Source organism: Orbicella faveolata, unplaced genomic scaffold, assembly GCF_042242905.1.
Source record: "Orbicella faveolata isolate gen_17 unplaced genomic scaffold, um_ofav_v1 contig_14, whole genome shotgun sequence".
Classification (NCBI taxonomy): domain Eukaryota; kingdom Metazoa; phylum Cnidaria; class Anthozoa; order Scleractinia; family Merulinidae; genus Orbicella; species Orbicella faveolata.
This window is the reverse complement of record NW_028301541.1, coordinates 19,534,853-19,546,728: the sequence shown is the minus strand read 5'-3', so window position 1 is coordinate 19,546,728 and position 11,876 is coordinate 19,534,853. Positions and strand designations below refer to the sequence as shown.

General features: G+C 38.7%; 1 protein-coding gene across 3 annotated transcripts in view; it reads left to right on the top strand.

Annotated features, from left to right (window-relative positions):
- The first annotated feature begins 2,469 nt into the window (after positions 1-2,469).
- The window catches only part of LOC110054075 (receptor-type tyrosine-protein phosphatase delta-like), a 60,860-nt gene continuing 51,453 nt past the window's right edge, over positions 2,470-11,876 (top strand). Inside the window, exon 1 of one of the 3 annotated variants that reach the window (XM_089286920.1) lies at positions 2,470-2,488. The gene's annotated coding sequence lies outside the window, so the exon portion shown is untranslated. Of the gene's footprint in view, positions 2,489-5,001; positions 5,189-9,716; positions 9,841-11,876 lie in introns of those variants that run through there. The other 2 variants (XM_089286917.1, XM_089286916.1) reach the window with 2 other exon arrangements.

The following is an 11,876-nucleotide window of genomic DNA, read 5'->3' as shown; positions in this document are numbered from 1 at the left end:
ATCGAATGATAAAAAGATAATCAGTGAGAACTGAGCCCACTTTGATATTGATATCATTTAAGTGACGACATTTGAAAGAAATCGGCGCAATGGAAGCTAATCAATCATGCCCAGTTGTACGTACTGACTGTTTAAACAGTGCTGTGTCATAACATCGTAGCTCGGGGGGGGGGGGGGGGGAGAGGGAGGGGAGGAATCCTTAGTGAAAAGATTGGGGATGCTCGTCATCTCACGTCATCTCACGTGTCACTTGGGGTATTCAGGTCGAAACGCTTCTACTGTTTTTAGCCGTCAAAAGAATCTCAACTCACGTCCAGATAGGTCTCCTTTAGGGTTTACTTCAAATTTTCCGACGAGCATCCTCGACCTTTTCACATGGGGTTACAAATGGTACCCCCGGAATGGAACACTCGTAAAACAAGGAAAGCCATCAGCTCCATTAGCGTCACAAGCCTTATTATCTGTACGAGAGCCGGAATACAAATATTACCATTACTGCACAGCTAAATATAAGTAGGGCCGATATTTGAACCATATCATGCAAAGTCATGCTAAGAATATAAGCATTACTTTTGGAAATGAGGTATTTCCATTTGCCTAACAACTATTGTTTACGTAAAAAGAAGCGATAGTTTGAAAGGAAAATTCAATACTTGACTACAATAAAGCAAGGTAGCAATGTGGTCTGCGGCGTGTTAAAGAGGACAAAACTTAAGGGCCTTTTCCCGACCATTTTGACAGGAAGTGGTTATCTAAGCCATGAAATATCGGTTTAAATTAGCAAACCCAAACAAAAACACCACTTGCAAACAAGCTCATTCATGCATGGAGGCATTTATGTCATTATACCGACCAAACGTCACGCCTACGGCTTATCATGATTCCAGGCTAAACATATACGATGTGGATTCAGTACTAAACCTGCAATCCAATTTTAAAATAGAAATCTTGGTCGAGTTCTTTTTCTATTCAAAACTATTGTGCAATAATCTCTCGTGCAGTAATGCTCAGTTGTTCTAAAGTGAAAGTTCACAAAGTGTGGCCCCAAAAATTTGCTCTCTGATATTTTAAGGAGGTCAAGGACTATCAACCAGAGGTAAGCGTCCTATATCGTCTCACATTTTTAAATACAGTTTAGCTGGAAATGTGACCGAAAAGAAAAGAAAACCAAAGTAGATTTGGCAGCGTTGCTAAGACAATAATTTACGTCCTAGTTAAAACATAGTTAACAGAGGCAAATGGCTAAGAAACCCAGTAAACATCAAAGAAGCGAGCAAACTGGCTAAGATTTATGTTGGAAGGTCCATGACCGAACACATCTTTTGTTTCATGATCAGACTACATAGACTCATAGACTACTGCACTACTGCACTTCTGCAAGAATTAAATAATCGCAGTGCTTCTATTGGTTAGTTGTATTAGCACACATAACCAAATTTGTATCTCACCAGGTTTTGTACAGGGACTACACGCAAAATAGCCAACAAAAATACACAACAAAGAACTTTGCCAGGTTTTTTTTAACCATTTTCCTTATTAGCTATGGTCAAAACTTAATGCAGTGTGCGTAGGTGAACACTTGAAAATACTTGTATTCACTGTAAACCTCGAGGTGAACTAGCACCTACTTTTAGCACGTTTGTTGTGATAACAAGAACCAAGAAAACACCCTCAGATATGTGTTAAACCCAATGATAATATTTTGACTTTGCACAAAAGTCCTCGAAAGATGACAGGACGGGAACACAATGGAAAACTGTTCAGAATGATTTATGCAGAGAGGGAAGTCTCTGGAAATGATTTTTACATGCGGACAAACTCAGGTGAAAATGCAAGAGTTACATTCTCAAGTTTCTTTGGTACTGTAGGAACATTTGAAAACTCATCAGTGGTTAATTCCCTCTATATGAGATGCGCCTGCAGGGAATCGTGGTAGTTGTCCTCATGAAGACAAATAATGAATACAACTACCATGATTCCCTGCAGGTAAGTCTCACAGAGGTAATTGACCATTAAAGTGACATGATTTCTCTCAGTAAGAGTTTATTTCACTCACTCGAAAAATTAAAAATATTTTTATTACCTTAAGTCAAGTCCCTTTGTAGTATGCTACCTTACCGTGTTTAGTTTTGCTCAAACACGGAGACAAATCTCTAACTAAACACCTACTACGAGAACTGCACGCCCATTAAGGTTGTTTACCTCGACGAACAATAAAAGATTAAGTTACACGGAAATCGGTGTTTTAATCTTAGATCTGTTGTCGTGATACTTCAATTTTTAATTGCGTTTTGTTTTCTTAGCTTTAAAGATCAATATAGCACGTTTAAATTAACGTTATTTTAAAACTTGTATTTCACCTTCTTGTTGACACGTTTTTATTTTGTCTGATCACGTCGTCTAGCTTGTCAGTAGGCATATCGATTGTTAGCCCTCACTAGCGCAGATTCTCGACTAAACGTTTTCAACTGAACTGACGCAGTGTAAGGTGAGTTTCCCATTTTTTCAATCTGTTATGCAGGCCGCAGGGTCCACACTACGCCGGAGAAAGTTGAAAAAGGTGTTCTGACTCTGAAAAACGCATCAAATGTTCTCCGTGCTCACTTCGCCGGAGAAATTCGAAAACGCAACAATCCGGCACCGGTCATTTAAGGCTGTGTCTGAGGAAAACTCGGGCAGGGAATTAAGTAACATGATTATCGTTTCGTCGTCATTTTCGAAAAGTTCCGCTTTCAAAGTGTTTTTCGTCCACACTAAAACGTAAAGCCGGCGTTTTCAAATTCGGCTCCCGTTTGAAGAGCAGCTTTGAAAAGCTCTGTTTTCGTGGCGGATTAGTGTGGACGGTAGGCCTACATAACCGTAGAAATAATGCTGCGTTTTCAAATTTCCCCGGCGTAGTGTGGACGGGGCCTCAGCCAGCTCGTGAACATGAACAGTTGGAGATAAAAAAAAAATCTTATCGCAGAACATTAAAACCAAGAATTGCAAGCATTATACCATAGTAGTTAATAACGAACGCAGTGGATTTATTTACCAGACCAAATTGGCTCAATACAAAAAAAAAAAACGACAAAAATTCGGTTTGTATTTTGTAAAGCGTCTAGGAGCATAATTGCTCTGCATGGGCAGACTCCTGCCTCCCATTAACTAGTCGCTCAAGTCCGCCCGTCTCAATAGAGATAATTTATTGTGAAACAAAGGGTCTTGTCTTTGCGGAATTAGCACAGCTTTGGCTACATTGACTACAGATGAAGTCTAATTAAGTTAAGTTGGTGTTACTGATAAAAAATAAAATAAATAAATTAATTAACAAATTGATAAATAAAATACGATAGTCATTGATGAAAAATGATTGCTGGCAGACTCGGTCGAGGGTCAGACAAGGCATGCGCAGCACGTAAACAAAACTTTTTCCAAATAATGACAGTTATGTGAGGAATTTTAGACTACATATTGGATCGAACCTTTTGGCAGTTTTAGAAGACCTGTCTCAAAGTGGAGAGCAATTTTCCGGCTTTAAATTTCCTGCCCAACATGCACTTTCTCCCAAAATATTTATAGAGAGATCTGAGGTGCAGAATTTCAAACAGACATTAATTGATGACTAACTTATTTTTTCACCAAAATGTGTTTTCCACAGGAAAGAAAATTATATTGAACAATCAGTCCACTTCTAGGAAAAGTCATCACAGGACAAATCAAAACAAGAAAAGAGTAAACTCAAAACCAGGAGAAAAACAATAACAAAACTAACCAGTGCACATAACTGAACACAATCACAAAGGCGTCCAAATGTCCAAGTATACTAATAGACCATTTCCAAGTTACCCTGTACCTCTGTTTCAAAACGAGTCTTCGTGCTAGAGCTTTCATAAGAAAATGAGTTTGATTTGCATGAAATAGAACCTGTAGGGTGGACACATTATCATATGAATGGTTTCACAAGAAGACTCGTTTTGACACAGACGCAAAAGGCAACTCAGAAATGGCCTACTGAATTGTTACTGAAGAAGAGCGTATTTCACAGATGTGCAGTCGGTGAATTTTGGCCTCCTTAGGAAAACTTGAGTAAATTGCCCCATATAACAACTTATCAATTCTGTTTGAGGTAGATTGAGTTTATAATCTCAAGGAGTTGCCCGTACCAGAGATGGGTTGCTTATATAAGAAGGTGGGCCTTTCCGGCACGTAGAGGTAATCCAGTCAAAAATAATGGAAGTATACATATTATTATTAAAAACTGGATCATTGGATAATGCAATTCGAGAGTTTTCATTGGCTTAGCCATCGTGTGTTATGAGCCATTATACCATACTCTGCAAATATGGTAAGCGTACGCATGATTTTGGGGCTTTTTCATTTCTGTTTTAGTTTAGTTTAGTTCTCTATATTTTGGGGGCGCTTTTAATAAAACAATTATTCCACTCATGCTCATTGGATATGAAATGATTATAGCCAACACGGCGCTACGCGTCTCGCTGGCTATTTACCATCTCATATCCAACGCGCGCTCGTGAAATAATTGTTAAAGACCACGTAGGAAAGCTATATGCTGATGCAGGTAGTCTAAAAGGAGCAGTCGCTGAACATTTGAAACGATCTATATCTTGAACCAAAGACCAAGCATATTTCTACACAATCATGGTTTCGTCGAACATTCATTTTCGTCGTCTCGTTTTATAATTATTCAGTTTTACTCTATTTAGCTACTCATAATTTGTCAACACCACTCCTCGGCTGTCGTCGTTGTCGAGCAATTACCACGCCTGTATGCGTAATCCACTGTTTTTAGCGACAACCCCGTTTTAATTTCTCGAGTCAGTGCGTTGCTTACAAAAAAGAACCAATTTTAGGCGCGTGAAAACAAAGCCAATAGGCGTGAATGGCGCGTGACTAGCTTGAGAACCAATGACAACGAGGGCGCGTCTTGTTGTGCTGTTTTCATTTCCTTCGTAGACATTCGATGCAAATTGACGTAAGGTTTTTAGGTTGCTTTGTTCAATTGTATAAACAATAGTAGGCCTCTGACTTGCTACTACACCACAACCACATGCAGTACTAGGTATTCGGAAAGGCGACACAACGGCGGCTGGTGACCTCTTTCGTGTGTTTTCTTAATATGCGTGATATGAATCACATCAACAACCGTTGTGAGATCACTGGACCTGAGTAGATGTGAGAATTTGAGGTAAGATTAAAAAGATTCAATGACGCAGTAGTGATTAAAGCTAGATATGGTGTGTCTACAGTCATTTTTGACGATAAAATTGTCTTTACACCCAAAGTGGTGATGGTTTCCATTTAACAGAAACTACTGAAAGATGCAATTGCGCGTTCTCGATTTTAAGATGGCTGGTTCCAGATGCGGCCATAGTAACTATGATGCGGCCTTCTTTCCAAAGACCAACTATGTAAAGACGAATGTACTTTACTGACCTCCCCTCACTACGGTTCCCGACGGATAACATCGTGCAATCAGTGCGCTTGAGTGGCATCGTAGATCATGCTTTCCTCGCTGTGTCCTCAACAGTCAAGCATTACACTGACAGTAAAATCGAGAAAAAGGCGCACAATCAATTACAAACTAATTACGAGAGAGGGACGCCTCGATGCACGAAATAAGAAGAGAGGGTTTATCTCGAAAGAATCTTACTAATCTATATCCATGCGAGTTTATCATCACTCAGTTAAGACATTTTTGAACGCTGCTTAGCTAAAGTTGGTTTCAAACGGATTTGTCTATAAACGGCGGGGTTGTTTACCGAGGTTATGGGTTTTAAAGTTACCAAATTATGAAAACCACAAGGGAGAGATTGCGGTTTTCTAGATCCCTCACCGAGTTTTAATTTTCTTTAACTTGCGCTAACTAAGCTTGCGTTGTTGGTTTCAATAAGGAAACTATTTTCCGCAAAAAGGTTTCCAGTACATAGAACTATTAGACCTAGCAAAGTGGGTTAAAAATCTGAAGGTGTTTCTGAATATTTGTATTCCATCTTTTTCAGTTTGTTGACAATAAGGTTATTAGTGCCTCAACAGGTTTTCAATTTTTTTTGACTGATTATTGACTGCTGGAACAGGAAATTGTTATTATTATACTCGTGATTCTTATCAAGATACCACACAGAATCTCTAAGCTCAGCGGTCAATGCTCTGACAGTATTTCTCAAAAAAGTCAATCTCAAAACTCTGGTGCTGAAATCAAACAAACCTTACTAGTCTTGCTTCTGAATTACACTGGGCGGAAAAAAATGTGTTCTAGCCTGGACGACACTATCGGCATAGAAAATGAAGGTATGAACTCAAGCTAAATCATTTTAAACATAAACACAAAATGGACTCCAATACCGGAGAGAATGAAAAAGGTTTTAGCCAGAGTCACCGAGTTTGAAAGTGTGTCTAATATTAGACATTATATATGGCAGAACAGTCGAGAAAAAATTAAGCATCAAGTTCACCAAATCGGATGATTTGAACGATTGACATTTTAGGCCGTTTGGAAACATTTGTTTGTTCAGATGGCTGCTGTTGGATTGCTTTGAAACATTCTTTTTGCCCTGCAATAAGTGGTTATTTAGTATGATTACCACATACAATATGCACGGACAACAGGGCTTCTAGCTGCACGCACATGCGAAACATAGTCAGGTTATTCTATATAAAAACAGCCGTGAAACTGAGCTACAGTTAAAGCTCGACTTGTAATCACTCCAACAGCTCATTTCCTTATCTGCGGCCTTAACCCTTTAAAGTTCTTTGCTAAGTACCTGAAAGAAACAAGCCGGTTCAATTATCCGGCTCCAAACAGGCGAGACGAGCTTGTCTCAAGAACGCAATTAAGACGAAAATTACCCCTGGTCAACAACGTTGTTTGCTCACACTTTCTATTGTTTAATGCTCACTGTCTTTGCATTTGTGAGTTTATGATAATCTTCTAAAAAAGATGTCCACTTATTCAGTTCACGGATTACAGCTAGTGTAACAACTAAAGTAAGAAATGAATCTACTCTAAGAAGTAAATATACAAACTACAATACAAAAATAACTCAAAATACCGTGCAAAGCAAAAGACAAACACATCGGGAGATGGAGAGGGAGACATGGCGGACTGCATTTTCCGCATCCATTAACTTTCATTCCTGGTTTCCACCTCTTCAATGGTGCTTTTTATATGGTAAAACATTACGTAACGTTGCAAAAATTTCCCCCCGGTTTCCGCTACTTTGGGAACTAACCCCACTTCCCGCCATCTCTCTCCCCGGGGAGAGAGGTGGCCCGGCCCCCTATACGCCCCGTTTACTCCCAGGTTCCCGCCCTCTGCCCCCTCTGAAAAAGCATGTTCCACTCGATTAGTAAAGCTGCCTACAAAACTTAAAAGAGGCAGAATTTTGATAACCAAAATAGATGCTAGTATATCAAGAACGTTTAACGTCATAAAGTTAAAGTACTTTCTTGATGGATCCATCAAGGTCCTTACTAAGCTATGCTTCTGTTATGCTGTAGAGTGTGCAGTTGCTTTGGAAACCAGGTTTAATTATAATCGCCCATTCTTTGTCCTTTCTAACTGTTAATATTCTCAGTGCGACAACTTCAATTCGCGAAAACATCTGTCAATACACTCTGACAGTCCAGTGTAAAAATACAACATAAACGGTGCATTTATCCAAGAAAAGCAATATTCCACACCCTATTTCCGCAGCAGTTGACTGGCAAAGCTTTAAGTTTCCTTTTTCCGGGCAAGTCAAAGAATAACAAGATGTTGTTTTGGTGTTTTGTTATCCACTGAGAAAAAAAATGCTAATCAGTTCGGTTTATGGGCACAGAAGCGTGGCACCGCCGTCTAGTGCATCGGCGTTTTAGATGAAAAACAAAAAAAAAAGTGAGGCTTTCATCATGAACGTGCTTGATATAGGTTCTTACCCTTTCTAAGCGCTATATCAGACAACACTTAGGCACAGTTGTATTTGGAAATAAATGACACGGGTATTGTTAATTCGACAGCAATTCAAGTGCAAAGTGGTTTGGGAATAAATGACCATCGCTAGCCGTTCATTAATGCACGTCCATTACAGTTCTCGACTCTAAAATGTTTATCTACCTAAATCTTGTCCAATACACTTTATTGGAAAAACGATTCTGCAAACTCTTTACTCAACTTTTGTATGAGTTATCACATCAGTAGATTTAAAAGATAACGCTTGTCTGTGATTAACAGGGGGCCATTCAGTTGTATTTTAAAAATAATACCACCCAATATCAAACCGGGTGAACATACTATATGGACAACAATCATTGATATCACTAAATCTGCTCTGGGCCAGCTAAACACTTCGCATGATTCTTTGGATACTGGATATTCTGTTTATGTATAGTTTATATAAGTTAGACCAGAGTTACTTTATGTCAAAACAGCCTGAAGCAGCTCGTAAGCAATGAAACACGTGACTTGTTAATTAACTCGTTCACTCCTAGGGATCTAAACATCAAAAATAAACTGAAAAGAGTCGCATTTTTCACTTTTGAAAAAACCATTTAGTAAACAGCACCGTGAGAAAAAAACCGCTCATAAGCTTTCATTTGAATGGTCACACCAAAGATGTAACTTTAAACACTTAATTGTTTAAGTCTTGGAACTGGTTATCAGTCGATCAGGACTATGTCGCAATATATTTTCAATGATGAAACAAAATCTTCTTTCTTGCTTGAACGTTACAACTGTATTTGAAGACTTCTGAGTAAGGGACAACGCAATTTGAGTGTTATATTTAGCTTGCTGCTTGTATTGTACAAAGAAAATACGTTAGTGTTAATCTCTTTGTTGACTGGAATCGCGCCAAAAACCAAGTATTAATGGGTTTGCATATTTGTTGAGTAATTTTCAGTAAATTAAGGAAACCATCCTTGAAGCAAAATGATGTTGTAAGATCTTCAATCTTGATAAACTTCTCAATAGATGTTACCCATTCAACTATGATGTTAGGTTCACCTCGTGGATAATACAAATAAAACAGATTTCATCCACGTACTTCTTGGTAAAAACAACTTGAAACTCTGGTTTGGCAAACCGGCTGTTCTTGTTAGTCAGTTCAGTCACTGCGTGGAACAGGCAAAGTCCTTACCTTTAACACAGAAATTACTACAAATCACGTGGGATGACACGGCTATTGCGACGAACGAAAAGTCTTTAAGTGATCTTAAATCGAACAGTCCTGAATTTGTCTCAACAAAAATAGAAGGGCAAGCTTAAATCAAAACTTGTCACAAACAATAAAGCAAATCTTTTTAATCTTTGCTCAGCTTTTGAACTGAGTCCATTTAATGAGCTTATTCATTTTACAGTATTAATTGCCTTTGGGTTTATTTCGAGCAACACTTCTTATGTTAAACATGCCCGCGAGCATATTAACTTGTTTTGATCTATACAAATCCTTCGACTGTTTTCCAAAGCCCGGCGCAGAGGAATCCCTCTCTTAAGATGAAAACGTAAAGGATACTCATTTCTTGAACTAACGAGTTTTGTTGCTAAGATATCACTCTTGTGATACGATCAGTTTAATTCATTCATGAATAATAAGTCGGAAGCGCGGGCTGACTGGGACAATTGACAGGTGAAGAGTTAACACTGGTTCATTTTGATTTCAGACTACGTAGTTGGTCAATGTACTGAATGCAAATGACCGTATTGTTTTATATTGATTGATATACTATGACGAGATCCGGTCCACTAGAGTTGTTTTGGGCATTTTTTCAATCTAAGTGTCCAAAGTGAGTGGATCCAAGTCTACCTTCCGCATATGGTCAATGAAAACAGCAAAATCTGATGTTTTCTTGACTACGATTAAGGTAAGCAGAAAAGCAGTAGAATTGGTAGTCACATTTTCGAGAAGCGTCGTTAAAGTAGCTAAATGTTTGTAAGATTCAACTTGAGGTTACGCTTCGTCAAATTTGGAGGCTAACGTCCATAAAACCACGACGTTTTTCAATAACAACGGGGTATTCATAAACTAGCAGAGTTTCTAAGTGTCCAACTACGTTTCCACTATTAGTATAAAGGATCATTTAATTTCGTTTCTATGCGTGATTACCAATGATTTGAACTTAACCGACCGTTGTTTGAGTTAGGCTTGCCTTCAGTTTGTTGTTACTGAGCGTGCTGTGAAGATTAGTCGAACCGGATAATGACTATAGTCATGTGACAATCTTTAAGTTCATCTCAAACCGCGGGAACTGTTTTGCTCAAAACCTAAACTTGCCGTTTCTTTGAAAACATCAGAAGAATCACTGATCCATCTTGTTAATGTTGTATTCACGATATTTTATGTCCAGTGACTCTGTAATACAACTTTCGTCGTAAAATGGCCGGATATCATTTGACACTACATGTGAGTGGCAATATCTATCCTGTCGTACTCAAAGCGCGCGGAAACTACACAATCGTACAGCTTTCTCGTTTTAGTTCTCAAGCCATTAACCGTCTACTTTAGGGCTTCAACCTTATTCAAGGATCAATCACGTCGTATAACATCGCATCACCAACCCCGAAAATCTTGCTTGTTTTCGTAGTAAGTTTAAAACAAAACGGTGATATAGCTACTATATAAGTACAGTACGTGCGAGCTGTTTCATTGTTTTTCCAACCGTATCATTCATATTTGCACTGAGCCCTTCAATAGCGAGCCTGGCTGGCTCATCATTAGTTTGCTGACACAAAACAATTACAGTTAAAGGCACATGCAAACAAGTTAAGCTGTTAACAAGTTAAATCTGGCCAATAATGTCAAGTATACAAGGGGTGTCTGTCATTTAGTCACCGTGCTATAGCCCTGTTAGCTCAATGGATAAAAACCTTAACAGCATGTTGTTTCTTACTTTATTTCCTTATGCCTTTTTCCAAAAATTGTTTAACACTGCAACATATTACTTTAAGCAATAATGCGCAACAAATCCCTGGCAGTAAGTGTGAACATAAAATCACCAGAATTGAAAACAACTTAAGTGTCTGTGAGCTTCAGTTGTCGATTCATTGCGACGTTTTCCCATGGCGATATTTCATCCTAACCTGCGAGCAAAGGGCATTATGGCATGCATACAATATATATGTGGAATCATGCTAACGTGGTGCACAATGGTTCGCGAATAAAGCAAGAAATCTTTCAGGGCTCAAACGCAATTAGCTAAAAATCTCGTGCGCGGCACTTCTGACTTCGCCACGTGTCGTTGTGAATTTATCAGATCTGGTATTGAACGTTTAGTAACTTCTTGAATGAGGGAGAGATTTCAATCGAAAGCTTAATAACAGGCCGGTCCACCAACTGTGTTGTTGAAAAATATCTGTTGTGGTACTGAAATTACTAGTTGAAAAGAATGGCTGACTAACAACGTAACACTGTTCTCAGTAAAGAAATTAGACGTCGAGTAACAAGTCACTTTCAGTAGTACGTGTAAATACTCCCCATTAAAGAAAATATCAAAGTTTAGTTGGCAAAATATTGACAAACAAACAGTACCGCAAGACAGTACTATTCACTAGCTTTCATCTAAATGATCACACACCACGGCTCATTTCATCGACGAATGAAGGTAACTTTGTTTAGTTAAATGAATTAGCGCAATTAACAAACAAACAATGATCGTTTCTGACTAGAAAGTGGAACTTAGTGACGTGGTATGTTCGAGATTAACTCTGTTCACTGTACCCCTGGAGATCATGAATCAGATCATTGAAACAGTAGAAAAACAATATTTAAAACGATGCGTTGGGATTCAATTCTAGTGAGAAAATATGGTGGCCTTGTTTAGCTTTGTGCTAACTCGGTGCAGTGGAGTTGAGTTACACCAGTACGTAGCCTGAACTGATGAAAACTAACTGCGACTGAACA